General features: G+C 24.4%; 1 long non-coding RNA gene across 1 annotated transcript; it reads right to left on the reverse strand.

The window, feature by feature from the left end:
* Positions 1–21,332: 21,332 nt before the first annotated feature.
* On the reverse strand, positions 21,333–26,937 carry LOC126550125 (uncharacterized). Its single transcript, XR_007604171.1, has 3 exons — positions 26,744–26,937; positions 26,573–26,675; positions 21,333–21,369 (listed from the first exon to the last, which is right to left on the reverse strand). It is a non-coding gene; the product is annotated as an uncharacterized LOC126550125 (long non-coding RNA).
* Positions 26,938–27,449: the final 512 nt, after the last annotated feature.

Genomic DNA, 27,449 nt, shown 5'->3' on the forward strand with positions numbered 1-27,449 from the left:
AGCGGCTATTGGGTAAACATAATGTTTATTTTTAAATTTATAATGACAGATCAATGTCGGGTTTTTAAATTTTTTATTAGAAATTGAATGAATTGTTAAGTACTAAATATTAAATAATGATGATTCTAAAACAATATGATAATATTGGATTAATATTTTTCGGTTTTTAAAAATATTTAAATTCATACAATTTTATATTGAAATAGATGTTGAAAATACTCGTTAGTTTTCATATACATAGCACATTTGAGCTCATGACAATGAATTCGTTTTGTGTATAAAAATATTATAGGACTTTGAGGTGTGAATATTAAATTACAAACTTGATTATAATTATTATGGTTAGGTTAGATTAGATGAAGAGTGTGATTGCAACTTTTGGAAATTTAAATCGAAATATCACACCATACTCGTATAGGTTAGGTTTCGTTTATACTTTATAATAATTATTTCTTTGGATCGAAAGTATAATCTATGTAAGTAATTTATGAGGGAATTGTGGTCATTTTATAGTGCAAAAAAATTGGTTTGTAAATTAGAAAAAAACCAAAATCAAATAAATAAGTAATTATAATTCCTAGCTTAAACATTACGTTCGTACCTACTTATTTATATCAGTTTATTAAAGATTGAATTAATTCCATTTAAAATCCAGTTATTGTTAGCACTGATAATTTTCTTAAATTTAGAGTATCAATAAAAAATATATATATATATATGTATAGTTATAAAACGTGAGCATTTTTTTTTTAATTTACAAAAAACAGGCTTTTAATAATAACATAATATGTTATTCTTTTATATTATGGTCAATTATTGCTATTAAACTTAAAAATATTATTTTCACTATAGATTCATACTAACTGATTAAAGTAAGTGGAGCGAGAATTGTAGTGTTCATTAATGTCTCTCTATTTATGTATCTTATATATTTTGTATAATAGATAATACCTATGCATGACTAAGAATGAAGTATAAAATTCCCCATATACGAGTGGCAATCAAAAATTAAAGTGCATTGAACCATATATTTGTTACAAGTAGATAATTTTTAATGACATTTGGTGGCAAGACTATTAAAGTACTGCTAATAGTGAACTTTAACTTAGTTAATAAGGTTATCAGATATTGGTTGACCCTTGACCATCATGGATATTACATAACTACTACAGTTACATCGTCAAAAATTGAAATTCTCACAGCGATCCGATTTTTATTGGTTAAAAAATTACAAGCCAGTACAAATTCACAAGGAGTTGTGTGAAGTGTACGGCGAAAAAGTTATTTCGAGACAGGCAATCGAGAAGTTGTGCTATATGTTCAAGTATGGTACTGATGTCACCAGTGATTACCGGGCGGGAAGACCTTCTACGTCAAAAACAACTGACAACATTGTACTCGTAAATGAAATTATCCAAACTAACCGGCGAATAACAATTGACAAAATTGCTGGGACACTGGAAATTTATTTTGGCGATGCTTAACAAATACAGGGAAGCTGTCAAAAGAAGTTGTGGTGTTCCATGACAACGCAACTCCATATTCACTATTCAGCAATGGTTACGAAGGCTACCTCGTACAAGAGTAACTTGAAATATAAATACAGTCGTGCACATTGTACTTAAATAATGCTTGAAGAATCTAACATTTAATAAAAAAAAAATTGTAATTTGTTTAAATGGGAATTTAATCTATTATAGATACATACAGTTATTTGAATCTTATACCAACGTCATGAAACATTTAAAATAAATTACCATGTTATAAGTTATAAATACATACTTGGTTATTTTATACTGAACTCTTGAATATTGAGAAACTATACCATGTTAATTTATATAAAAAATATCACAATATTAATAATATTAAGTAATTTTTAAAAACAAAAATTTTGGTATCTAGCTATATTAAAAATATATATATATTAATATCCATTTTGTATATTTTAGTACATTGTATAAGGGTGAAATAAATATTTATGATAAATGTATTGGAATGTTAAATAAACAATGAGATTTTAAACTATGTAGTTATAATTATAAATTAAGCTCGTACAGTTCATAAAAAATAAATAATATTATGAGAATTTGTAAGCCAGTAATTTAATTTTACACTGACCTTAAATTAATTTCGGGTATTTTTATCAGTTATCACCACCTACATAGCCTACAACAAATAATACACAGTTTTATAACTCACGTTTCTTTACCAATGTCATGGACTTCAAGATAATTATTATTTATTTTTTTTAAATTATGTGAGTACTCATATTATATTTGTAATTAATCATTATAAATAACTGTTATTAAAAAAAAAAAAAAAAATACAGTACCTATTTTATGTTTTTTATATAGTGAAAATGTGTTTAATGTAACTTTATGTAATAAATGTACATTATATATACTATGTACACATGATAGTGTGTAATTGTACGGCATACAAGTAAACAATTTAAGTTAAAAAAAACGTGTTCATTAAATTTAATAATAAAGAAAACATATATTTTTACGATTTCCCCTCTTAAACTTTTAATGAATCTAATGCATTGCAATATGTATATTACTATACTAAAATATTAGTATGGTATTATAATATTATATTGTAGTGTTTAAATTCCTGCAGACCAAGAGATGAATGTACATTGTTTGCAGTATAATTTTGTTTATTTTTTTTTTAATCTGTAGGTGGAAAGAGTGTTTGAATTTTAAAATCTTAAAATTTACTTCAAAGTTCAAAATACCTACAGCATATTTATATTGTGTGAACTTATGAAGTACTCGAAACAAGATAAAAATACCAAATTACCAAGTTAATACCCGTCCTCCATATCCAGCCTGACTTTTCGGGATAATAATATGAGTGGCTGGCGATCACGATCATGATTAGTGATTTATTTTATCATTCGTGATAATCATTGTAAACCGAAACATAAATTAATGTAACGTAGGTATACATTACATTATTATATTATCTATGAGTATTCTACGAATGTCTTGGATAATGAAACGTTTCACGTGTTTATTTTAAGAATTAAATAGAATGAACTACGAAGTACTTGCAGTATGTATAGATAGTAAGTACTGTGACTACCTAGGAACTACCTAGTACCTACAAAACGTAAGTACCATCAACGCACTAATGATACATTTCTAGCTGAACAGCTTCCAAGGTCTCCATCCTATTCTTAATATCGAATACCTGAGGTCAATGATTATCATTATACTCTGTATTTATGCGACAAAAACGTAACATGTGACAATAGCAGGGAAGAGGTGTCGGCGAACGCTAAAAGTTCATAGACCGATAAAGAATGATAGAATGTATGCCGACCCAAGGCATAGGTTAAATAATATGTTAATTATACATATATATATATAATATATATATATATAGTGTAGAGCTATAAATTAAGATTTGGAATTATGCAACAGGGTGAATAAATGAACATTAAAACATTATATAAAAAGGTTTAAGCACATGCAAAAAAGAAGTTATAAACTTTTTTTTAACATAAAATATATGTATATAGACTGATTGATAATACTCAATTCCATCTATTTTACCACAAAGTTTAACAATGGATGCATTCCTCACACTAAACTAAACAACCACATATTCAACAGATCACTTTTGCACGTTTATTGTAAATTAACTTACAGATTGTGAAATATATTTTTAATGAATAAACATTTTTTTTGTATAGTTCAACATTTATAATGAGTAGAATTGGTGTACCTACATACAATTATGCTTTAACCTAAAATATTAGATTATAACCATATATTATGCACAAAATGCAATTGTTCACTTGCTAATAATCAATACCGCTGGTGAATTACATTTAAAAACTAATAATAATTATCTTAAATACCTAATATTTAATGATATAATATAATAAAAAATGGATAAAAGTTAAATGCATAGCCAATACGATTGCAAAGTATTGTCATGTGGAGCGGAATGAACATGTACCTACACCTAGTGACTATAGTATACAGATTATTATATTACATATTTACATTTAGAAGTGATGATTGTATGAATTCGTATTGGCTCAAGTCATAGAATACGTACATATATACAGTGAAGCCAGTGAAGGATAACACGGAATAAAACAATTCTATATTTTGAAAGTTTTATTTAACTATTATATTTGACTACTATAGCAAGTTGGTTTCAGATAAACAATATTAATAGGTATAAGAAAAAATACAGCTTAAATGTCAAATTTAATACGAACTATTGATTTAAAACAATAAGTATAAACGCTCATCGTAATACGTTGCCAGTAATAAACAAGCTTTAATACAATAATACGAAGAAAGAAAAAATTTAAAAACTGAAAGGTTATTTTTCTGATGGAATAATCGATTTGGTAGGTACCTATGATATGATCTATTGAAATTCCTAAGTATGAACTTAAAGATTAAATATCCAATCAATAGAACCACATAGTTACGCCTATTATTTAATTGTTTTGTAACAGTATACTGTTTTTTTCAGCTTCTCTATCTCGCTATGTATTTTATACAACATTTTAATTATTAGTAGTGACTAGGAGTATTTTTAGATTCAATAAATTATATTATAATATTCTATTTTAGTCAAACACATTTTCACTGGTTCCGATAGTAATATAAACAGGAAATAAAATTATGCTTTTTTTTTATTATTATTAAAAATACCGACCACGCCTATTTCAATTAATAATATTGCAGATTATGGTCGTGGAAGTTGCGGTTAGTTCACAGCGGGTACCTAGCCAAGTAAGTACATATTATATAGTACTTTCCTCGCACACAACAGTAAGTTACAGTGTCATTTCCGCATCGACCTTACAGATGCAATCCTCCTCATGGGGGTATAAGCACATTCGAAAAATAATAGACTCATAGGCACAAGCACATAAGAAATGAGTATTTTTTACCAGGTATTATGAGGTTTTTATAATATTGATAGAGAATGTGAACGGTTCAAGGACAAGGTCGACCGGTGATTAGTGTATAATATTTAGAACTGCTACGGCGATGTAAAAGAGGGATAAACAGAGTGAAATAGTTTGTTTGATTTTGCACAAGCTAGAAAAAGAGCTTATTAGTTAAACAGAGACTTGATACCGAATTTTAAAATGGTTTAACATAATATGTTAAGTGTATAAGTGTGTGTATAATATGTATTCCATGTGCTCGTTTTAGTTAAGCCCCGTCTTAATATTATATAACTATCAAAATAATCCGTGTCTAATTATGTAATAACCATAGTAATACACTAATGTCGTCATTATATGTTTAATTATATATTATTTTAATATCCTTATTGTTTTTATGATTATTAAATATTGATTTATGACATCATTAGTGTACTTACCTATACCTATTATAATTATTTATTATAGTGTAATTTGTATATTTTCCAAAAAATTATTTTTAATGAGTATAAATAAGGGCTAGACTGCTGGAGTAGTTGTTTTGTAATGTAATTTTATAGGTATAATTACCCGCTTTAAAGTACCTAGTTTTTTAAAATGGTTACTACCTAATAAATTTTATTTTTTAACAAAAAAAAAAAAAGCGTGGTCAAGTGGGTATAGCTCTGTTGTACATTAGGTGCCGTGTGGATCATTATTATATTATATAGGAATGTTAAATTTGAATCCAATGATAGGTATCATTGTATACGAAAAATGATTCTGAACGGAGATGATTTGTCAGTCTAGGATATATATTTTAAATTGGGTGGTGAAATAAGTGGTTTATGTTTTAATGACTTGAATAACCCAAAATTAAATCTTATACAGAAAATGTCAATTTAAACAACTGGTGTATGTTTAAAGTTTCTACGACTAGTCATTTTTAACTATAACAAAAATCTAAAATTCTTTGATAGTAAATCATTATTTTATGCGGGAATTTTGGATTTCGTAAAAATTTGAAATTCAGACGCCCATACAATTTTTTCTTATTATGACGCTTCGAGTATTCTCTATAAATGTTTGAAGGAAAACTTATGAAAAATTAGTGTTGAATTTTTCAATTATAGATTTTAGATATAAATACAAAAAATATATGAATTTTCAACTACAAAATTATTTACAAATTTTCACGATTTTGACATATTTCGTAAAAATAAACCTAACTTTAAACGCTTAAAAAAAAAAATTGTGACTAAAGATTTTTTAATTTTTTTTTTAACTATAATAAGAACGACTTATAAGACATCTTGTATTAAATTTTGAATCTTTTTTTATCGACGTTTCAAAAAAAAAATACTTAAAAAATATTTTAGTTGTCTATAAATAGCTAAAAAAAAACCAAAATATTTTGAAAATTTAACTGTATATATATATCACTAATATAAACATTTGGTGAAAATTTCAAGTATTTATAGTGATTCGTTTTTGAGTTACAACCATATGTACAAGAATCGATTTTGTCGAAAACTGGTTTTAAGTAAAAAATCTCATTTTTCCGTCAGTTTTTTTTTTTGTTTTTCCTGATTTATTTGAAAACGACTAGAAAATTCTTACTTTTGACCTCTACCATGTACCAAGATAATCACTTTGCTATCGGAAATCACTCCTGAACTTTTAAATTGAAACATTATTTCGACAAGTTATATTGTACACAGACACAAAAAAAACCACACACATCGTTGTAAAATCAATATATTTATTACTTCGTTCAGAATCTAAAATATCTAATAATATTTATTTATAGTTATTAATTGCTTAAATTAGTTGCTAATCACGATCAGTTTTAAATAATATGTTTGAATGAATCTTAGTATAATATAAGTAGGTATATATTATTTCGATTTACTATTTTAATGTGACTATGGGATAATAAGAGAATTTAAAGATATACTTGTACGTTAGTTTTTCGGTTTTTTCTTGCTAAGGTAATAAAGTTAATTGATATTACGTTTCTTTTAATATACAATTTACAATTCTAATCAGTCATTGTATTTTCGATTAATGAAGATAAAATTAATTTTTACTTAAGAATTGAGTTAAACTTTTTATAAAAAGAGAAATAATATTATTTGTATTTTTCTAGTCATTGTTTTCAACAAGAAAAATTAATTAAATTGTGAAAATTATTTTTGGTCCTTGTTTTTGTTACTAATTACTATAGTAGTATAATAATTTAATCACATTTTTGATTTAAACTTTCAATCTTATATACATTATTATAACTTTCAAATTATAAAAGTAAGATATTTAATACCATTTTATATTTTGTGTAAGTTGTAATTTAATTTACGAGCTTAGGTATACATACAGGGTTATGTAATTACTAGTTATTACAAGTTATTACCCACGTAATTTTAGGAATTATCCACACCTACTCATATTCATATATATTTGCATAAACAATATATAGTAAAATAATATAATATTTTATGAATTGATTCAATGATATTATTTTATCCAGGAAATACATTTGATCATGAAATTTATTAGCTATTAATATATAAAAATGTGTTTTTTTTATTATCACTTAATAAAAATAATTTCATTTATTATGTTAATAAGTTCTAACCATGCACATAATATATAAATATTAGATAATAATAATACGTAAACAATTATTGATATTATATTTATTTACAAAATATCAATATCATTATGTACGTGGTTTTGTGGTTTACCTACGTATTCAAACGGAAAAAAATATTAAAAATAGTTTAAGGAAAACAATCAGAATAAAATTTAAATTATGCAATATAGGTAATTCAGAGTAATTTTAAATGTCAAATTTCTACTTAATATGTAATCGGCGTATATGCCTACTAAAATCTATTGATCCCAAGCTCTATCAATTTTCAAATCATATTTATGTATTTCGTTGGGTTACCTATTAGTTATTACGATACAGGATTAAATTAAATCTTTGAAGTATATTGTCTACAGTAAATGTCCCTAATTTTATATTAAAATGCGTGTTTGGTCAACGAATGATATAATATATAGGAATAATTTATAACACTTGGTTAATGAATAAATAAATCTAAATATTTAATATATTATGGCATTTTTAAATATTGTATTTTTTTGAAGAAAATTATATTATTTTTACCTACATGAATGTTTATACATTTTTATTTTTAAAAATAATTTTGTTTGTTGAGATTATTCAGTATGAATAAAACTGAAATTGTTAGTTAGTGAAATACAACCATTAATTTACCATACAGTACATAATATTATTATATTTTGAAAGATGAAGTTACATCTTAACAATACCATTGTTTCTAATTATATATTATGTATTTGAAACTTTGAGCATTTCTTCCTGGTAAAAATTTACCTTGAACATTGCCCCCGATTATTATTGTTCCTCTTCCTTTGATGTTTTGTTTATAATGATAGTATTACACATTCACTTAATAATGATAAAAATATTGATGATTAATGATAATTCAAAAATAATAGATACAATTGTCTATTTTTAATCTAAATTAAATACATTTTTGGTGTAGTTTATATTATTTGTAATACCTATCATTCATTTTTTGGTTTATTTATTAAGCCATACTAAAATACAAAATTAAAATATTGAATTTGAACAATTTTTAAAAGTATTATTTTGCAAGATCAACTGTAATTTATTAATATATATATATTAATTTATTATCAATTAATATTTGAAAAATAATATATTTAAATGTTAACTTGACATAAGATGATGCTCATCCCGGAACTTCACCAGTTTTTAATGAGTATAATGTAATTATTAATGTTATTGAAATTATAAATAACAATTTTAATTATTGTTTTAAAATGTAAGGACTTGAAACTTTTTGTCATTATGTATAAAATAAATTATTTTCTTAGCAAATATTTATTTTTGAAAGCTAATAGAAAATAATAGAAAAAGGTTATTACCTACCTACTTAAGTTTAATCTGTTATATAAATAAAAATATATATTTTTTTTTTCTATACATCGAAAAACATTTTTTTTTTTTTTAAATATTTAAACTAATCTTAAATAATCGATTTATTAACAGTTTATATATTATACGACTATACCTACTGGTAATACGTTAATGTTGACTTATCAGCTATTAATAATATGTTGTAATGTTGATATTAGTAAAATAATATAATATATTATAATTTATGATAGCTATATAATAACAATAATTATATAATCTATGCCATTATTTAAGCAAAAATGAGTTAGTTACTACCATAACAGTTATGAAAAAATTATACAATATTCATAGGATTAGAAGTTGACACATCGTATTTCGTGTACCTATCTATCCAAATAATTTATCATTAAATTCAAATTTAACATATTCATTACAGTGGCATACTCATGTGTCATGACGAAATACACTCGAAATCTACTCGACAGCTAGCGATTACCGCGATTTTTATATTTCATTATTAGTATCTTAAAATCGTGCAGATTATTTTAGTTCCTTACTTTTTTATTACCAGTTACCAGGGGCCAGTGGGTGGAATGAATTATGGGGGCCCTTATACCTACAGTTATACATAAACAATAAAATATATTTTTACTTATTAAAATATCATAAAATTGTGGAGGCCCCTGGGTTGCAGACCTTTGTTAAATTTAAAAATAAATTTAATTATTCGACTATTTATTATAGTATAATATAATTATAATTAATCACTGTATACAAAGTAATAATAAATAATAATACTAACCGCGTTGGATGGCAATTATATTATAATGAAACACCTTATTGGATTTTGATCCAACATCTTAATTTCATAAGATGACACAATTTTGAATTTGCTAATTTATTAGTTAATTATGTTATTTCAATGCGTAGCTAGTTTATTTATTAATTATTACATCCATTAATATATAATCGGTTAATAAAAATAATTAAACATTGCGTTAAAAATGAAAAATGATAATTGTCACTATTTTAGTATATTGTTATAAAGGTACTTAATACTTTATTACTTATTTGGTCAAAAATATACGTTTATTTTTATAAAAGTCCTTATATTATAATAATTAAATTTATTCTTAAAACTAATTGTTTTTAATTGATTTTTATTTTTAATTTTTATCATGGGTTTGCAATTATAAAAATTTATTTACAGAATTTTATTGATTTTTCATTGTAGTTATAAGATAAAGGCCATAATATGTATTATCATTCTTATATTATATAATAATATCGTTTTTGTAAAATAACTGATCTATGTGCGATGACTAATCATAGTCATTCGTCATTATTATTATTAAACTAATTATTAATAAAAGCAACACATAGTATATAGTATTTAATTGTATTATGGTTTATAATGTTTGAATCATTAGTCTAGTTATACACAATTTTAATTTTTTATTTAAGTCTAATGTTCCCCCTTTTTTTTTATTACTAATAATATGTTAATAATGGATTAGTCGCATACAATGATTAAAAACCAAATAATTAAAAATGATCAATTGGTAAAAAAATTGTGATCATTTTTAATTTACTTTTTAGTTCCTATACTACCACATAGTCCTCCGTTTATCATTAATCAGTGACACATCTATCATAGCTTGAGAACTATCAGTGTAGTCAAATATATATATTAATACAATTATTAGAAGTGAGTTATTAGTGTCTATATTGAATAAAATAATTGGATATAATAATATTATAGATTACATATTTTACTTAACAACTTTTGCAATTGTTTGGTTTAAACTTTAAAGTAATTGCCTTAGGTACGTATAAACACGTGGGTAGACAGAGCCCTGAGGAGTCTAGTTACGGAAGTTAATTACCTAATATGTTTAATTAAAACATCTGAAAAAGATATTTGATACAACGACTTACTGTAATAATATTATATTATTGTTTAAATATTTATTTTACATATTTTGGATATACTAAGCTAAATTAGTATATTTTCTTGTTGACTGATGAAAATGTACAGTGTATATGTTTTGAATTTTATATAAAATTAATTCTTTTTTGTAAGAGTACAATATAGAAAGATAATATTATATAAATATAGAATGAATAAAAACTGATCAATTTTTCGTTAAAATAAGTACATTTTTAGGTTTAAGACGTAAATAATTATCAATTAATATTATAAAACAATTATTACATTTTTTCTGTGGGATGGTAATACGCTGAGTGCATACTAGGCAGTATACTTTTTACCCATCTGAAATATTATTGATGTAAATTATTCATAGTCGAAATAAAATATTGTACAAACATTTATATAGATTATAATTTACTTTTTAAAATTAAAATAAAATGATTGCGTTAAAATCATTTTAATACTTACCACAGCTATCCTGTAGCCGAGATAAACAAAGTAAACCGAGTGCCCATCACTTTGTCTCCTATCTGCATTTTTAATAGAACTTTCGAAATTACTTGGCATCAACATATTTTGGCAATAAAAATGAGATTACCGGTCGTGAATTGCATAGTATGTGCTAATATTAACCAAGGATATTATAACTTCTGAGAGCCATATAAATTAATTATTTGACATATTATTTTAAAACACATAATAGCTATCCAGTTGAAGTAGATAGGTCATAGATAATTTTTAATTTACTCAATAGAGAAGTTTATTGATGTTGATTTAATATAGAAGCCATTAAATTTGCATGTGTAAACTGAATAATGATATTGTTATACTAAGAGTCAAGGGGATATATTAGTGAATCTGATTATTATTTAAATGTATTCAATATACTTTTATTCTTTTAAAAATGCATTAAAAAAAAAAAATATATATATATATATATATAGAATTAAACCAAGAATCTATATTTCAATTATTTTCATTTTAATTCGTTTTAATTAAAAACAAAATAAGTAAAGAAAAATGTATGTATATTATATGACTTAATTACAGTTATTATTTATTATATTCACCATAATATGCATAAATTTAAATTCAACTTTTTTTTAACTACATTTCAGCCACTTCTATTTAGATTTCTACCAATATTCAATACTATATATATTAATAATCTATGTATGATACAAAAATAGTAAGTACCAAGTACATATCGGATATTAGTCATGCTTAATGCTTATGTTGGTTCGGTGAGAGATAGAGAGATAGTTTTTTAATATATACGTATTTTTGACTTCAGAATTCTACTCGAAACAGTATTTGAAATAGTTATTTTTACACAAAATTACTCTCGTTCATTTTTAGAGATAATTTATTTAGGCTTTTCATCTTTTTTTTTTTAATTTTCATGTTAATCATATTTATGTTTTATAAGTTTGTATAATACTTGTATGAATGTATAACGAGAATATAAATTGAAACAATACGTTTAAACAATAAGAGATTATAAAGTTGCCTCTCTCGTTACTGAGGTTTAACCTTGTATTATGGAAAGAGAATGTATAGTTAGATTTAAGATTATTGTGATATTAATATATACAATTAACGTTATATTATATATTCAGTTATTTTAATAATTATTAAATTTTAAAATTTTATTATTATTTTAAATAATAATAACGAGAGAAAACAACACATTTTCAATATTATAAACAGACCTCAAAAATAATATTTCTGTGCAATATTAAAATAATTATTCAATGACATTGCAAAATTATAGAATTGAAATAACATAAGTTAAAAATAACTTGAGTTAAAAACTGATGCGCAATAAAATTCACCACACTTTCGGAGTCGATAAGAACCTAATTAAAAAAGCAACCTGTGTGAAATTTTAATTTGATTTAAAATTTACATTCGATATACCTATTGAATTATATAAAAATGTTAGTCTGTGCTCGTTTTATAAAAAAAAATTGATAACAATCAACTAGAAATAAAAATAAAAAACAAGAAATCTAATACATAATGTATTTTAGTATTCAATAACAATAAAGATCGCAATTTAAATTCAAATTATGACATGATTCAAATAAAGCTGTACTCGTATTGTTTTCAAAATGATAAAATCCTCACTGAATGTATGCAATATGCATGTATCTATTTAAGTAATAAATAATAATATATTACGTTTACCTATTTAAAAACCACTTGTAAGCATAAATCAGATTATTATGTTCAAAAGATCCCACCTAGACAAATGTATTAGGACGTGGGCGATATATTCAGTTCAAGTATAAAATATTTTTAAAAATATATATTTATAATAAACACTTTATAATTATATTGTAAACAATCCTCGAACAATGACGTTTAGAATAAAAAAAATCGACTAATAAACATAAAATTCTGCATCGTCACCCACATACAACTATACTAAAACACCAATTATTATTAATACTAATACTTTTACTATAATGACTACTTATAAGATAAAATATTGTGTATAATAATTCATGTTTTATCTTATTTGTTCAATAAATAATACTAAGATTGTCAAAATTCTAATGATACCGATCATTAATAATAATTTTTATCATTGTATTATTGAGTTCAACTTGTTTTGGTTGTATTATTATTGATTTTCAAACGTTTTCCGATTTAAATAGAAGTTTGTTTTTATTTACGTATTTATTTATACCGTTAAAATTCAAATTAATAATCAAATTTAATTAAGGTAACTATAATATATTGGCGCTCAATAAATAAATACAAGGCGATATATCAAGTACTGCTTATACAAACCTCATGCATTTCATTAATATTATTAAAATTTTAATTCAGGGAGTTTTAAATATTTCCTTAAATACTTTATTTTTAAATATGTAATTAAATATTTTTTTTAATCATTTATAGAGTGTACCAATACAATTTTTTTTTTTAAATAATGAGAGTCTTTTTTTTTACTATGAATCGTTAAGTGGACGATTTTTTTTTTTTTTTTTGTAAATTTTAATGTATTGAAATAAAAATTCGAATATCTGTATCTGTGTTATTAAAATGTATAGGTATACTAAGATAATATTGGTAAAAGTCCTTTAAAATGATTTAAAATAAGTTTAAAATATTATTTAATTTTTAAACCAGCATTTGTTGAATCCAGATATTTCATTACAAATTCTTCAATATTATATGTTGGTATAGATTGATATTCATTAGTTATTACTTATTGCTATATATTTTATTTTAAAACAATCAAAGTTTCTATATCTTCCAAGTTTATTATCATGTAATGTACCTATTGTGCTTGGTGCACAAAGTTTAATAAACAAAACACTGTTCGTTTTAATTATAAATTTATAATATTATTATTTATTCATTTCCAAAATAGTTATCGGAAAAACAGTTTATAGGAAATAAGGTAATTCTCATTTGAATAAAAATTGATATTGTTGAAAACTTCTTAAATGGTATGAAAATCTAATTAATAGAAAATGTGGTTCATATATATAACTGATATCCTTAATATAGGTATATTTAAATAAGCATACTTAAAAATGTTAAAAATTAGAATTTGAAAAATAAAAATAAAAAATAGGGACGAGTGTACTTTAGGAATAACTCTATATAAAAAAAAATAAACATAGTCAATTTACTTTAAAATATATTATACTATATATTTACTTTTGAATATAGTCGCAGTATATCGACTATTTCGTTTTAATCTATAATAATTAAATAAATAATAGCATTTTTTATATTTTTATCAAAAATCAGTGTTTACTTTACTTGACTGGTCGCGATTGCAGGGATTTTTTTTTTGTTTTGCTTACTCTCAATATGACTGTATTTACCCAGATAAAAGAATTAACGTATGGATTTTATTTTATACTGTCTAAACGTAGTACATGCCATGTACGATGTAGGTACTTATAAAAAATTTAAATGTCAGTGTACACAACACACGTTTCATAATGACTTGTGCAAGTCGTGCGTGAATAAAGGACGATCACGATAGGCATTATTATACGCCTATATATTATACTCATTGACTTTATTATATTATATATCCTAATATATCTACTTACATATAGTTATGTTTACTGTATAATAAACCTAGTTCGTCGCATTTTTTTTAATCGCAATGGTTATCTGAAATTTGAATATAGATATACACGTGTTTAAAAAACTGCTGTAGTGGGGTTTACGACTTACGACTATAAAAATATTGTGGTCGATTAGTAAAGATATTTATCTCGTTTTAGTTTTGAAAAATCGTCCGTTTTAGAAAATAAAAAAAATAAGCAGTATTGTTTTAAATGTCTCTTGTACGAGTATCAAATGCCATCCGTTATTCTCTACGGTTTTTTTTTATTTCGTTTACAATTTTGGCACGTCTTATATTGTGTAAAAGAATGTATTAAATATTTCACGTAGGGTTTAATTGTGTTTGGGTCATTTTCGTTTACTAGTTAAATTTATATAAGAAAATCAACACAAAAGAACCAAACAATACAAGTCTATAAAGAATTTTATGTGAGGAAACTGCACTAAATATGTTTCGTATCCTCTGTATACGTAACCTAACGGGTGTAATGTACATAGTTGAAGACGTGATGTTTAATAGTTATTAGCTATTTATTAAGTATAATATTATCCCATCCAATATGGAATATATCTTTAAAATTAATTCTTGTATTATATTTGTAATTTGAACATTGGAAATCTATATAATATAGCGTAGGAAATATTGAATAAAAACTTGATAAAATAGTTAAATTATATAAATTTGTAATCACCGTTTTAACAAAATATTTTTTTTGTTAACAGTTTTTCTAGTGTTTCAAAAAATAACCATCAAGACTTTGAATTTTGGGTTTTTTACAATTTATGATAAATACAATCTGTGTACTCACCCATTTATAAATACATTTTTCGTTTTAATTGTTGACTTTCTTTTTCAGTATTTTTTTTTTCAAACAATTTATAATTCTATATTGGAATGAACTATTTAATTAATATTTTCTAATCCAAAGTTTTTATTTTTTATAATACTATACAATAAATTCGATGTTAACTGTTTTATTTTTATTGAGTATTTGATCAAAGTGTTCTCATTTTTATATTTAAAGTTTCTGTATCCACTTCATATTATATACCACCTATAGTTTAGTATAAATTATTCAAATATATAATTGTATTATAGTTTTATACTTAGAGACTAAATCAATAAAACCTGATTTTTTTATCATAAATTTACACTGATAATATTGTTTATAGATTTTGTCTTCAGTTCAATTTTACTGTGATAATTAGTATATTGTTCTTGTCTAGTATTCTCGGTTTAAGCGACTTATCTATATTTAACAATAAGGCTAATATATTATCGTATAATCTTTAGCAGTTGTTAACTATAATGAATCACATATCAATTTAGTATATTATGTAGTTGTCCAAAAAATTCTACTAAATATAAAATAATATTATTATGTTGAACATTATAGCATTAAGTAGTATGTTAACACTACAATTGAATATTTTGGTAATATCATATATGAATCGATATTTGATATTTTCAGTTTTACACGTGCAAGATCAAACGTGTTAGAAAAATATAAATATTGAAATAGTTATTTTGATTCAATAAAAGATGTATATTATCTAGTAGAAAAAATTTACATAATTGGAGCTTTAAAATAATATATACACGTAATAAAGTATAACACGTGTGTATTATGTATGAACTATAAATTCACAATAGTTGGCACATAGTCGAGAAATATTAAGTTTTTATAAAGAAGGACGTGGTCATACCTTGATTTTATATATTATTTTATTATGTAGGTGTCTGTAGCGTAACCACTTTATTACCATAACAGACATAAGGTAGTATAAAAAAGATATTATAATGAACTACCTATTGAAATGGTTCATTATATTTTTTCAGTATAAAAACACCTTACTTACTTGGCACACTTCAAACTTAGGTATACTAACACAATATATTCTGTAACATAAAACTGCGATCCAATTTCCAATTAATTATAATAATTAAAATTCAAACAAATTAATGTAAATTTGCAATAACAAAATGTCTCATTAAAGAATTTGTTAAAATTAAATGCACACTAAATTTTAAATTGATATTATATAGACATACGCTAAAAAAAAGTTTATATCAAATAATTATTTCAAACAGATATTATTTTCTTTACAATTATTATAGCTTTACTAAAAATTCCAAAGAATAAAAAAATACTTAAAACTTAGTTTTACATTTTTACATTATGCTTAAAAAAAATAATATCTTTTCCCTATAGTTTAAAAAGTCTAAATATATTTTATATAACTTATGAATAAACGATACTTAAAAAGCGATATATAATTTAGTTTTATAAATGTATTTAACTGTTAGGTACCAGCTATAGCTAAAATACTTTTTTGTTAAAGACGACTAACATAAAATGTTTACATTATTATAAGGTAATTTCAAAATTATTAGATATATGTTTTTTACATCAAGGGCTGTAATTTAAATTGGATTTTCTCTTTTTGTTTTTTTAACACCATACATAGGCATAATTTGTTTGTGAAGGGATGTATTTTCAATTATTAAATAGTTATATTCAAAGGAAATTTTATGTTTTAAAAATATATACCGTAAGTGTTATATTAAATAATTTTATTCGTTTCTTTTCCTTATTTTTCAGTATATTATTATTGAGATTAAAATTTAAAAATATACTATAATCATAATATAACATCACCAAATAAATGTTTAAAAGGAACCTAATATCAATGAATAGTGAAAATAATAAATTTAACTATTAGTTCATCATTTCAAAATTTTTTGTCTATTAATTATAGTTAATGTAAACTAGTATGGTTTTTATTATTATAATTTGTGAATACATCGTTAAATTAAAAAAAAAGAATCTAAAATAAACGCACCAATGATAATTATTATATTTAAATTTAATTATATATAAATAAAACCAATGTAATTGCATATTTAATACTACATTTTTTTCTCTAAGTAAACAACTATTTATGATCGGAAGTTTTTATTTCTGGTTTTTCAATATTGGCATTCGGTGGCATTTATCTTGAAAATACTTGCACAAACAACACCTTGAAAGTATGTGAGTGGGTTATCTGTGTTTCCGACAAGGGGATGGGCTACATGTTTTATATAAATAATTATAAATATTAAATGGGTTTAGATAGAGTATAATATTTTTCCAATTGATATACTTACTAATGTTTAAAATAGTGGTTTTTTGATAAAAATATTCTGATATTAATATAATGATGCGTCAAAAATTCAAAAAAATTATTATATTTTACTTTTTTACGGTATGGATATATTATTATTACTATTAACAGAACTGTAAATTTGTAGAAACATTATAAAATGTATAATTTTTTTTTTACTTTAAAATATAGCTTACTTTACACAAAGTTAAAATTAGGTACTAAAGAATTAAATTTTTAAACTTCTATTTTACAATTTTGGTGTTGGTTAATAAAAGCAATAATAATAAGATTACCGTATCGAACCGATTACTAGACAGAGTCAAATATATAATAATATTATTAGATAGGTATTGTTATTATTCTAGACTTCAAAACTACTTAATTTATTTAGTCACATATAATTTAATATTGATATTATCATTGTGGCTGAGTAGAAAATTAAAATATTTAAAACAAATATTTTAATATTTTTGTTTTATATGGATAATTGTGTATCTATTATTGATTAAATATTTATAATTATGCATTTTATATTAGTTTTTGCTTTTAGCTATAATACCATGAAATATAACAAAGTTTATTTATTTATTATTTATAAAATAATAGTTATGAACTATTATCTTATGAAATATACACTCCAACTTTTCATAACTGACCGTCTATGAGCGCTAAAATAAAACATAATAATTTTGTCCAGATTTCAACGTTAAAATAATTAAAATGACTAATAACTTAAAAGTAAGTAAGAAATAGATATACAAATTAAAGGAAGTTGTGAGTATGGCATTTATACCTTAAAATGAATTTTATGAGATCATACCTAATAACAAGCTAATACTGTTTTCAAAATATTCTGTATACCATGAACCTATTCATATTATTTCACGGTAAAGTGGTATTATTTTAAAAATTAATAAAAATAATATTATATATTAGCATAAATGTATACCATTAAATAATTAAATATTAATAATATAATAGATGTAATGTTATGCATTTGAGAACAATTATATTAACTTTCTATTATATTGATAGTAAAATAAATAACTTTATTAAAAATATTAAAAAATAATATTTTTTATATATTATATATCATGAGTTCATGAAATATATTTAATGATATAGGCTGACAGATTATCCCCACACAGAATCGTTTTTCGTATATAATGACAAATCGTTAAATTAAAATTTTACACATCCATCACAGTAGTCCATTCGACACTTACTTTATAACAGAGTTAGAGTGATATACATTTGCCCATCTTTTCATAATTTAATATTATAAAATAAATCTATATATATTACATAAATTTATATATATCAAATAATATGTGTACCTACATTTTATTTTTTTTATGACTTATCTTATATCAAGGACTTCTTATGGAATTTAAATTAAAACTATGTAACTAATAATTATAGTGCCTATATTATTATATGATTATATATCTATTATATATAACTATATAAAAGCAAGAATGTGTAAAATGAAAAGCTTTAAAGTGTGTTGATATTGTATTAGTAAAGTACTAACTATATTTATCATAATGTTACGCGAGTTTCCAATATTAATATAACGGGTAAGTCACACTACTGCATATTAGGATTTGAGTGTACTTCGTGATTGCGAATAAGTCATTAATGAATAATGACTAATAATTGATGTGCTAAATTTTAATTCAATGGTAATTCTGAATGTTAAGATTATTACTAAAACATTATCAATTAAATTACATGGTTCATTATAGGTTTGCAATTTATATATTCCATTTGAAAAATAGGTACCTACACATTAAAATATAATTTTTCCATAAAAACAGCAAAGTTATTGATTTAATTTCAAATTGTCAATATTTGTTGTTTTTTGATTTTTGTTTGTTTTCAAATCGATCAAATAATATTCCATAATGATTTTGAAAGCATAAATTAGCTTATGCGTGTAACAATTTTAGTCGTGTCGACATATCAATGAAAATAAAATTTAATACATTTTTATTATATATTATACCCTTAGTTTTTGTTATTTATTAGTCATAAAAATAACGGAATATTATCACTGTAAGTAGTATAGATTTATGAAGTTATGTTTTATTTGTACAAACAGTTAATAATATATTTTTAATTAATAAAATGTGTTAACTTATTCAGTTTTAGTTTACATTACACCAGTACTACTATATTGTCTATTCTAATTAATCATTTATATTTTAATTGTCGCGTGCTATTAATAATTTTATAAAAATGTTATTTTAAATTTCAAATAAGTTTTTCCTAAGCTCCAAATCTAGTGGCATCGTATTATCAATGTAGGATTGTTTTTGTTATTATTATTTAAATATTTTTCTATTTTTTCATACCTTAAATATCCTGTATTATATATAGACACTCTAAGTTAATATAATTTAAGAACCACTAGGTAATAATTACTTATATAATATTATATAATATATTATTTACAGTTTCAGTTCTGTTATTTAAACACAAAAATAGTATAATTATAGGTATATTATGATATATCATTGCATTAAATATTGATTTTACAACAGTTTAGATTCTTAAACTTCTTATAATAGCAGTATATATTCCAAACTAAAAACCCAGCATAATGTTAGGTATTTAGCAGTTAGTATATAATTGTTATTTGTTCTGAGTTGTTATCATTGGTTATTGCTACCAATATGTTAAATTGCTATATGTATCAAGTATCAAACGTAATTACAGAGAATTAGGCAACACTATCTTACCAAAAAATGTTAAACAATATCATAAAACAGGAAGACATTATGTTTTTGTATCAATATCTGCAAGTTTTCACACCACAAAAATGGTAACTCAAGTAGTTTATTTACTATGCTTATACACACCAGTAGTATATTTGAGATATTTCCATCTACATTGAAAATTGATCCTTGGATTTTTTTTTTTATTATTATTAAATTTTTCTAATTATTGTTAAATAATATAAAATATAAAATTAATGTTATTACAAAAAAGTTTAAAAGTTGACTTATGATTATCGTTGGACGTCAAGGCCGAGAGACAGAGATAGAAGGGAAGAGAGGGAGCGCTTTGTATTAAGTGTTCTTGTATAAAATATTTAAAAAAAATGTAATCGTTGCCCACTGCGTCGGATCGAACTTAATATTGATCAAGACCGTTCACAGTGTTTTAGTATCATACGACTTGTATGGAAGTCAGTGGCTCTATTTTGCAGTCTATCGTTGATTATGATAGACGATCGTACTAAATAATATATAATTTTCTACTTACGTGAGCTGATCGGTTGGTTGGTGAAACGTTGCTGCACTGGAGCGAAAATCGGTGTAGATTTCAGAGTGAGTGCGTAAATCGTCGCATAAAAAAATAAAATAATATTATAAACCACTATTTCATACGAGAACTCCAACGTCAGCATAATAATAATACTATGCACGACAGATGATAGAATACACGCGGACACTGAACAGTCTATGGCCTACTATTGTTTGCTGACTATAATATAATAATATAGTATAATATTCGCGTATAATCCACTATAACCTGCGAAGCCCTATAACGACTTCAGATAAGTGACGTACACGCGATTGTCCTGCACTGTTGTACATCTATTATAGTGCAGTGACTGGCAAAGTGTTTCAAATAACTGATTAGAATAGCATCTTTATTCTTTAAACTGTACATTACGTATTTTCGTAAAACTTATCTCATCTTAACTTTAGTTTTCGTTTTTTTTCCAATAATATTGTATTTGATCGCGGTTGATTTTTATTATTTGTTTTAATTTTTAAGGCGTTAAATATACAACATTTTATAGGCTGTCCGGACAAAACATAGAGGGAAATCCAAAACAAAGAATTAAAAGATATTTCTATGACCATATATATTATATTCACGTTGTCTAAAGAAATGTATACCCGTGTATGGTGTTCTCTATCTGCAGTATCACCTTTAATTGTTACGTGATCACGAAACTTGTTCAGAAACATGGTTTCATTTTTCATTGATTATGACTTAGTATAGAATATTCGTAGATCAAATTTTGTTGATTTGTAAGAAACCTGATAGACGAGAACATTATCTGCATTTTGCATGAGACATTTTGTTATTTTTTCTACTTCCTCGAAGACATGCCTAAAAATGTCAATCAAAAAAACATAGTAGACTCATATGAAAACTAATCGAAATTGGCAATTTCGTATTTTCCCATGTACTATGTGAAATATGAACTTTGTGAAATATAGGTAATAATTTACATACATGAATATTGAATGGTATATTTACTATTTAGAGTGATCAATAAAAATAAATTATTATTGTTGTACACAGTTTGTTTGTAAACCTTGATTGTTGATCAACTCAACAATTGACCGTTATAATATTTCAATTACTGTACTTATTGATATGTCCAAAGAAATGTTAATTTTCAAAAAACAAAACGACGGCAAATGTAATAATTTATGGCAATGAATGTGTCCATGAACGGCATACATTCACTGTATAAATTCTATTAAATTGAAGCAGATTGGGGCTAAACCACAAACCGTCTTGTAAGTTAGTTGTTTTTTTTGTATGTGTTTGTTTTGTATAGCATTGGAGTTAATTTAATTTTTAATATGATTTTAAGGTATAGCGATGATGTTTTAGTTTGTTTTCGTGAAAGGAAATAGTATTATTCTAAAGGTACCTATTCCAATGGTATCGCGGTAGTTTAGTATCGCAGTTGACGATCAACATTATAATAGTCCTGTTATATTGAAAACCGTTGGTATTAACTATTAAGTATTATTGGCTAACTTGCATACCTAACCTTAACATTAGAGATTTAATAATATTGCAACATTAAAATGCATAATATATGTAATAATGAATGAATTAATTAAACGAATGAGACCTATTACAAAATACATCAGATGATTACATATATTTTAGATCCTGTCATATATACCAATTATTTTAAACGTATACGCATAAAACAAAAACATAAAATACGCAATTATCTAATACTATAGGTATCTATTTAAAAATACGAGTATTCTTGACAATTCCACAGTGGTCATAACAACCAACTACTACAACAAAACTCCATTTCATATTTTTTTTACTATTTCTTATATTATACATACCTAAAATAAATATATAATATGTTATGAAAGCTGATAACTGATTTAACGATTAACCTAGTAATATTTGCATATTATGAACTTAAAATATTATACCTACTTATACAATATATAAGGTATGATTTTTAACATAGTTTTAAATTTTAACAATGCTAATATATTACAAAATACCTCCCTATTTCTTAATTTAATTATAATTTTTAAATACCAAATAAATTTATATATATTTATCATATTATTGGAGTACTTGACGTCACAGTTTACTTAAATGTTTTACTTTTTCATTCTTTTATTTGTTCTTTGTTTATTTTTCCTTTATTTCAATGTCATTTTATAGTTGTATTTATTCATAGTTTTTTTCTTGTTCATGATTTAAAAAGTAATGTAAGTTTGAAAAAATGAAAATAACGGATTTTAAAACAACAATAATTATAAATATATTAGTACCTATTGATAATATTAAAAAAATTAACTTTTAAAATATAACACCATGTCACTTTATAAATTTGGTTACTACAACTTAAGTGTTTTTTTAACAAGCGAAACAGCTTTTATATTATTATATTTATATGATACTTATATACTTATTAATAATAGTATCGACAAGGGAAAACTTGTGAGATACTTTCAGTTTCAATTAGTATTAAATATAATATTTTAAACATTAAATTATAAATGATACCTATAAGGGCGTGTGATGTGTTCTTTTAAAAATCAATAAGTACAATACAATAATATAATGTGTGTACAACAATAACGTTATTCAGTGGTTATGACATGTCATTAACGAAAATGTTTAGCGGATTTCAGCCATAAGTTTCTCCAGGTTTAAGCATATCTATATAAGCACAAAGCATATTGTTATAACTTTAATATTTATAACGACGTACTTAAGTACCTACATTTCAAACTTGGGTATCAGAATTATTGACGAATGGTATTATAAAATAGTGTAAGCCATATTGTATTACCTAAAACCTATTCTAATGAGTATAACACAAAACTGTCTTCAAGTTCAATGGGTTACCAACGTGGGTGCACTGCATATTATTATCGAATGATTCGTTACGACGTTATACGTCATTCACGCCATGGTTCAAGCTTACAATCTCAACAGACATTTTGTGAAGCTTTGTTGCCTTATTAACGCTTTTTATTGACTGCTATTCAACGAACAAAATGTATTATGATAGGTCGATGTAGAATATGAATGTATATATATAACAAACGATATAATAAAAGAAACATATATAAAATAAAATAAAATAATCTATTCATTTTACAAGATATGTAAGTATTTTTCAAATTATTTCATACAATTTAATTCTTTTGAAATATTAATCTAAAATAAATAACATAATATAAAAACGTATTTTATAAACTATAGTTTAATTGATCTACAATACGAGTATACGCACGAAGATAATTAAACAATAGTAATTAGAAAAACTAACTCGATAAACTTGGATTCGCACACATCAGAATAACACAATATGTGCTTCTCATGTCAAACGAAGAGCGTTCAATACACGCAACACCTGTAGAATAACACTAACGGTCGACGGTCAACCACTTACTGACGGAATTTCGCTAATTCAATTAATGAAAGCTTGAAAATACAAAGTATACTCATCACTCAGGGTCTACGCTCGAAAACGATCGAAAATTAGTATTATTCTTATAAAAACCAAAATATAATACAATGTGATTAAAAACGCGAGAACGAGTTAAAACATTGTACGTGCGGCTAGTGCAGCCAAAATTTATTTCAGATCGATATAAAAAATAATTATAATGAAATAATATGGGTATAGTTTGTAGAAATATCAAGTGACAACCTGTAGTCGAGCGTAACAAGTTGATAGGAAAAACGCTATAGGATACTCCGTCAAGGTCGCGACGTGAAGGAAATGCAATAAGCATCTTGAGCAGCGCGACGGCTGCGTACAATATAAGACACATTGTGCACTAATTGACCACCTCTGTCGCCGCGCGACCGCCTTCGATTCGTTTACCCGCCGCCGCGGACGTCGTACGTGTGTCGCGTATCGAAAACGGTCTACATATACAGCGAACCTGCAGCACAAAACATGCGAAACATTGAAATTGAAAAGTGTTTCCTACTTTCGAAAACCTTCGTGGTCCAATCTCATTACCCGTTTTAATAATAGTTATATTTTAACGTCTGTCATCGAGCTTGCAGGAATTAAAACGTGCTTTTTACTGCCGCATATTTTTTCACTGATATAGTGTTATAGTTAATAGTTAATATCATGTACTTATATACCCAAACGATAGAGTAGTGATAAAATCTACTTACCTATAATTTTCGTAGTAAATATATATAATAATAAAAAATTAATATTACATAGTATAACAACGGTTTAGATAATTACAAGTGTAGAGAGGTACCTACATGCAATGCGTAAAAAAGCAAAAAATAAAAAAAGCGATAAATAGCACGTTCTTTTTGTAACGACCACGCATATTATACGTATAATATTTTTATGATTTTTCATAGATAGAATTAAGTTTGTCGGTTCACGATTTCAATAATAAGCCGTAACAAACATTTACATATTACTGTACATTTGTACAAAAAATAAAATAATACTTACAATAATGTTCACGACGTATTTTTCACGAAAATCGTATGAAAACAATATAGTATAGTATAGTATATAAATATTATCAAAAGCGCAATCCCAGAAAAAAATTCGATTCATCACCCGCCCCACTTGTGTTTTCAATTAATCTCGTTGACATAGAATAACTTTATAATATAAATAACTAATAAAGGCTTTAGAATTTACACACACAACGTCATATTATTCTAAAAACTAAATGAAAAATGAAAAAAACAAAAACTATTTATGGTGTAAATTATGATTGTATTGATTTCAATACTAGACGTGCTAGGCACAGCACACATACCGTATAAAAGTGTATCTATATTCTATATATTTTATGTATGTAATCTTTATCAATTCAAATATATGATTGTAAAATATATAACATATATATATTCGTTAGTTTTTTGTTTATTATCAGAACTATTTGTCACGAGAGAAACAATACTTAATAATAATCGATTGACTTCAATTAGCATAATAAAATAATAATAAAATGATTAATGTTCCTCGATTTGTATCAACAGCCAGACAAAACATAATAACGCACTGACGAATGTTCTGTTTCTACGTACGCAGTATACGGTCGGCGTGTACCCTAATCATCTACGACTCAAGGTTAAAAACGGAAAACTAATTCAAGTACCGGCTTGTTTGATCGACGATCTTGATAAACTACAGAAATTGCTCGATTTCGGGTTAGGTTTATTATAATATTAAATGTACAAAGAAAAATAAAAACTAAATTCGCCTTCTTACCAAAACCCGGAACTGCGATGAGGTAATCCAATTGTAATCCAACGACTGTACCGTGTCCCCTGTTGATCGTTTTTATTGTACACTATTTCGAATATTGTGTTTGCTACAAATAAATGACGTAGGTATAATCGTGTTTATTAACTACTGTATGCATATGATGTATATACTCACCCCTTTTTTTGTCTTCGATAATGCAGTAATGCAGTAATTAAAAATCTGATTTTTGGACTTCTCAGATATACTTAAAGACCATATTTTCTTTAAATTCTCGAAATTTTTTCCCTTAAGAGTGTGTTCTGGAGATACAAATTTCTGTTCTTTAAAATAAGAATCCCACTTTTCTATAATGAATTATTTAGTGGATAATTTTTTTGTAAATGTTAACATATCAAAATCAAAATTTGAATAACAAGTAACTTTTAATCATTTATATTTTTGTACTAAATATTATTATATAATAATAAAGAAAGATATGGGGGAATTATGATGACTTAAACATTTGGTAATTAATACTTATTTTTCAACATTTGTAATTTGTAAAAATTTTAGAGTAGGTAAACATTATACTTAATATTATATATATTTTCATATTTTTGTTAACCTTTTTTAAGGATTGTTGTTATTCTTAGTGTAAAATATATTCATTCGAATTTTGGATAAGGCACATCAAAATTTTTAAAAAGTTATTCATCAATAATTAATAGTAAAAAAAATGAATCTTATTTGAAAAACAGAAGTTTATATCGTGAATTCTAGGGAACTCCATATAAGTAGTACAAAAAATCGCGAAAATAATTAAAAATTATGGTTTTCGAGTATATTTGAATGTTTAATTTATTTACGCCTTATGTGGGCTTAGTACAACAATATAGTACAA

Source organism: Aphis gossypii, chromosome 2 (assembly GCF_020184175.1).
Source record: "Aphis gossypii isolate Hap1 chromosome 2, ASM2018417v2, whole genome shotgun sequence".
Taxonomy (NCBI): domain Eukaryota; kingdom Metazoa; phylum Arthropoda; class Insecta; order Hemiptera; family Aphididae; genus Aphis; species Aphis gossypii.